We start from the raw sequence: 5,469 nt of genomic DNA, 5'->3' as shown, positions 1-5,469 counted from the left end.
AATTTCCGGAGTAGAGGATGTTGTTGCTTCCATGGGAGGTTGTTCTTGTTGCACTTCCAAGTTTGGGTTAGCTACCACCATAGCCAATGCTTTCTTTGCTTGAAGACTCTTTTGCCTCGATGAGAGTGCCTTTGCCTTTGGTGCCTTTGCCATTGTTGCTTTTGTTGCTCCCTTAGTCCTTGCCATTGATGAATAAACCAAGAAAAGAGTGAAAATCTTCAATTTTTAGTGTACCCAAATCAATTTAAAGATGAAAGGCTTTGCCTTTATGAATTCAAAAATCGACTCAAAGGTTGAAGATTTTGTGCTTGGTTTCGATTTTTGTTGAAAGAGGAGTGATTGATTTGTTGTTAAAAGGATGTTTTGATTTGATTTTGGTGAATCTTGTTGAGGAATCTTGTTTTTATAATGGAGAGGATGAGGGTTTTGGAGTTATGGGGTAGTGTTATGAATGAAAGAATGAAGGAATGAATGTGGGAGGGGGTTTATAAAACCCGAAAAAAAATTTGAAATGCAGGGGCAGGACGGGCGGTTTTTGCTCGGGACGCCCGGATTCGGCCTGTTCTGGATTGGGAAAAACTCGCCTAAAGACGGGCGTCTTTCAGTGAAGACGCTCGGATTTGCAAACGCGGGGCGGGCGTCTTTTAGAGAAGACGGGCGGATTCCTTTACAGGGATTTTTCTTGTTTTTCTCAGTCAAGAAAACGGGCGTCTTCCTTTCAGGACGGGCGGCTTTTTGAAGACGGGCGGATTTGAATGCAGGACGCCCGGATTCGTTGACAGTCAGAAATTTCAAAAATTCAGCTCATGATGGACGGGCGTCTTCTACCCAATATGCCCGGATTGCCTGAAGACGGGCGGATTCTCCTGAATCCGCTCGGGTTCGACCCCTTTTACCCGGATTCAGTTCCATCCTTGTACTTTGCATATCCCTTGTCATTTTTCCATTCTTCTTCATATCTCGTGTTCTTCATTGTGGGGGCACTACTAAGGCATGGATAGCCTAGGCAATTGCCATCCCCACACTAAACTAAAGCACTACACAACAATTGAAATTATTAGTCCCTCCCTCACTTCTCTCAAACATGATAATTATCTTGATCAAAGTATAAAAATCCAAAAATAACAAAAATGCAATATAAGAATTGAAATGCAAGTTAGGGAGTTAGAAATATTTACAAATGGTGGTTTAGGGAGGACTCCACCAAACTCTCATTCTTGATGAGATGTTAAGGGGGCATATTCAAGGTGTTGTTGATGTTGCTTAACACCTTGAAAAAGTAATCGAACGCTTGTTCATTGTCATGATAAAGGTCTTCGATAGACCTTAATTGGCCCTTGTTGTCGGTCTTGATCGATGGCATTACCAATGTAGTGATTAAAAATCCCTTCAAATTCGTCGTCCCAAAGACCACAAACTTCATTAAGTTGATCATTGAAAATCTCTTGATTTGATGGAGACAACTTTCCCATTTCCTTTTCTTGGCCAATAAGGCCATCTTCTTCATTGCTTGATTTTGATGAGCTTTGCAAGCTCTCTTTGTCACAATTCACTTGCTCTTTGAATGGAGCATCTTTAATTTTCTTCTTCCATTGGAGTTCCGACTTCTTCCTTTCATCCTTCTGACTATAATGATCGATCATAAAACACGGTTCATGTAAACGGGGAGCTCTCATAGTCTTGTCAAGATTTAAAGTTATACTCTCATCTCCCACTTCTAGAGTGAGCTCACCATGTTTCACATCAATCACCGCACCCGCGGTGTGTGTAAGAAGGGTCTTCCTAGAATGATTGGAATGTTGGAATCTTCCTCCATATCAACAATGAAAAAGTCCACCGGGATGAAAAACTTCCCATATCCCTAATGGTGTCTTCTTCGATCTATCGGCCATTTGGAGTATGATATTGGTGCATTTAAGCTCTCCCATCCCCAACCTTTTACTCACCGAGTACGGCATAACACTCACACTAGCCCCTAGATCACACAAGGCTTTGTTGATCGTGGTGTCGCCAATGGTACACGGTATTGAGAAGCTTCCCGGATCCTTTAGTTTTGGAGGTGAACACCCTTGAAGTATTGCACTACTCACCTTAGTGAAGGCGATAGTCTCAAGCTTCCGGATCGACTTCTTCTTTGTGAGGATGTCTTTCATGTATTTCGCATAGGCCGGCACGTGATTGATTAATTCCGTGAAAGGAATTTATACTTCCAAATTCTTCACAATTTCCATAAACTTTCCAAGTTCGTCATCAAATTTGGGCTTGGCTTGACGACTTGGAAAAGGAAGTCTAATCACAATGGGCTCCTTCTCCTTGACCTTGTCTTCATTTTTCTTTGAAATTTCTTCTTTTGATGATTCTCCATCTTTGGAGTTTTGCACAATTTCTTCCTTATCACTAGCTTCCACAACTTCATCATCAACTTTCTTCTTCGGTGCTTCATACCTTGTACCACTTCTCAAGTGAATGGCACTAACCGTTTCATGTCTAGGGGGATTACTTTGAGGTGGTAATTGTCCCTTTTGTCTTTGTGAGCTTGAAGATGCTAGTTGAGTCAATTGGGTTTCCAACATTTTGGTGTGAGCTAGAATGTTGTTGATGGTGGTTTCCTTTGCTTGACTATCTTTTTGAATTTGAGTGAAAAATTCTTGTTGATTCTTTTGCATTTGGAGGACCGCTTTTTGAACATCAAAACCTTGGTCATTTTGTTGATTGAATGGATTTTGATTTTGGTAACCTTGGTTTTGGTTGTAAAAGGGTCTTTGATTTTGGTTTCTCATGGGAGGTGGGGTGTATGTTGTTTGACGGTTTTGAACATTTTGGCTTTTGTATGAGAGATTTGGATGGAATTTGGTGTTTTCATTGTAATAGTTGGAATAAGGGGTACCACTCTTGTATTCTTGGAAAGCATTCACTTGTTCATTTGTTCCCCTACATTCACTTTGGTCATGTCCCAAAGTTCCACAATTCTCACATATCGCACTTGGCATTGATGAAGATGCCGTCATGGCATTAACATGATGCTTTTGTGATTTTGAGACTTCTTCAAGTCAAGCCATAGCTTTTTCAAACTTCAAGTTGATTGTGTCAATGTGAGCACTAAGTTGAGCAGCCAATTGAGTAACGGAGTCCACTTCATGCTTTCCTTCTCTAGTAGCCTTGCGAGGTCTACTATATTGTGAGTTATGCATCGCCATTTCCTCAATTTTGTTCCAAGTTTGATTGTCATCAACTTCGGTGAACATTCCATTCGATCCCATGTTAAGAATGTTCCTTGAATCTTTATATAGACCGTTCCAAAATTGTTGTACCAAGAACCACTCGCTAAGTCCATGGTGAGGACATGAGCGACAAATTCCCTTGAACCGCTCCCAAGCTTCATATAAAGATTCTTCATCCCTTTGCTTAAAACCCGTAATTTGAGCTCTTAGCATGTTAGTCTTTTCCGGTGGGTAGAATTTTTTGTAGAAAGCTAGAGCCAACTTCTTCCAAGAATCAATTCCGAGAGTGGCCTTATCAAGGCCCTTCAACCATTGTTTCCCGGTGCCAATTAGAGAAAAAGGAAATAAGACCCATCGAATTTGGTCTTGAGTTACACCGGTTTGATAAATCGCATCACAATAGTCACAAAAGATTTCCATATGAGAATGAGGGTCTTCACTAGACATCCCCCCAAATTGGCTCCTTTCGACTAATTGGATAAAGGCGGATTTGGCAATTAAATTTCCGGTCAAATGTTGTGGTGTGGGAGTACCATTGGGTAGGTTCTCCACGGTGGGTACGGAATGTGATGAAAACTTCGGCATTGTGGGTTGATTTTGTGTGGTATTTTGTGTTGGGTTCTCCTCACCTTCTCTTGCAAAAGGGTTGATGAACTCAATAGTTGGTTGAATATCTACAACCTCACTAATACCTCTCAAATTTCTCCTAGCAAGTCGTCTATTGGTTGTCAAAGTTCTTTCAATTTCACGATCAAAAGGTAACAAATCACCTTGTGACCTTCTAGACATGCAAAATATCAAACAACTCGAAAACAATTAGAACTAACCTTGAGGAGTTTTACTTCCTCAAGGCAAAGAAAGATACAACTAATAACAATATAAGAAAATCTATATCAAGATAACACCGTCCCCGGCAACGGCGCCATTTTGGTCGGGATATTTACTAAATCTTTTCGGTAACTTGTCGTTAGGAGCACCTAGACCAAAACACAATTTATAACTTCACAAACAACTCTACAATTAGTAAAGAGGCAAGTAAAGGTCAGATCCCAAGAGACGGGAATTGAGATGAGATTTCTATTGAAACTAGCGGTGTCTTAGGGGTGTCACAATTTGGGCTGATGTAGAAGGTCACTAAACTAAATAGCAATGAAAGTAAATAAGCAAGATGAATTGAAGGGGTTGTAAACAATTGATAAAAAGCACTAGGGTATCATGGGGTCATAGGGGATTCATGGGAATTGATCATACAAACATGTTCTCAAATTATAAGCAAGCAATTATTGTTGTGATGGATTGAGTTGGGTTATATCTTACAATCCTTGGAAAGTTTAGGTCCCGGAGCCGAATCGATTAGATTGTACAACACCTACAAGTCGACTTAATCTTCCCTGATCAACAACATGCATGGTCTAATGAGACTCGAGTTGGTTTATGTCTTACAAGTCTCATTGAAAAGATAGGTGATGGGTAAAAAATGCAAGGATTCATAGGCTCGCATTTCATCAAACATAACATGTGCATGAGTTGAGATCAAAACAAGCAAGCAAATAAACCATGAAAGCATATTAATTTAAGCATAAATCATTCCCCATGTTGGTTTCCCCTAATTACCCATTAACCCTAGCTAGGTCACTACTCACTCATTATCATGTTGATCATGCTAGCAAGGTTGTTAATCATACCAACAAAATGAAACATGATGAATAAATGAAAGTAATTAACAATAATTAAAAAGGGATTAAGAGAATTATACCTATTAATGATTCCAATAATAAAGCAAAGAATAAAAGAAGTACTTGATGCTTGATTGAGAGGTTGTCAATCTCCCAATAATAACCCAAATAATCTTCAATTACCCAAAATAAAGGATGAAAAAAAGAGAGATTAAGGAAATAAAACTTGTATTAAAACTTGATTAATTGTTGATTACAAAACTAAAGAGAGATTTGATTGATATTAACTACTCTAATAATTGATAAGAAGAACATGCTCTTCTAATTAGACTAATGGGGTATTTATAGTGGAAATTAGGTGGATGCATTAGGGTTAACTAAGGATTAAACTAGTAATTACACTTTTTAGATTTGAGCAGGGAGACGCCGGTATTTTTCGAAGGAAGGGCTTCTTTCTTTGAAGCTCGAAGAAACGGATTTGTGCTGGACTGGAATCCGTGCGTCTTAGGCACGGGACGGCCGTATTCGTGAGTCTCTGCCCGGGCGTCTTTCGGTGAAGACGCACGTCTTCT

The 5,469-nt window shown here is 39.7% G+C and overlaps 1 non-coding gene across 1 annotated transcript; it reads left to right on the top strand.

The window, feature by feature from the left end:
- Positions 1 to 3,327: 3,327 nt before the first annotated feature.
- LOC141645484 (small nucleolar RNA R71) lies at positions 3,328 to 3,434 on the top strand. The gene has a single exon (XR_012544966.1). It is a non-coding gene; the product is annotated as a small nucleolar RNA R71 (small nucleolar RNA).
- Positions 3,435 to 5,469: the final 2,035 nt, after the last annotated feature.

Source organism: Silene latifolia, chromosome 2 (assembly GCF_048544455.1).
Source record: "Silene latifolia isolate original U9 population chromosome 2, ASM4854445v1, whole genome shotgun sequence".
Taxonomy (NCBI): Eukaryota; Viridiplantae; Streptophyta; class Magnoliopsida; order Caryophyllales; family Caryophyllaceae; genus Silene; species Silene latifolia.
The sequence above is the reverse complement of the archived record's forward strand: the minus strand, read 5'-3'. Positions and strand labels throughout refer to the sequence as shown.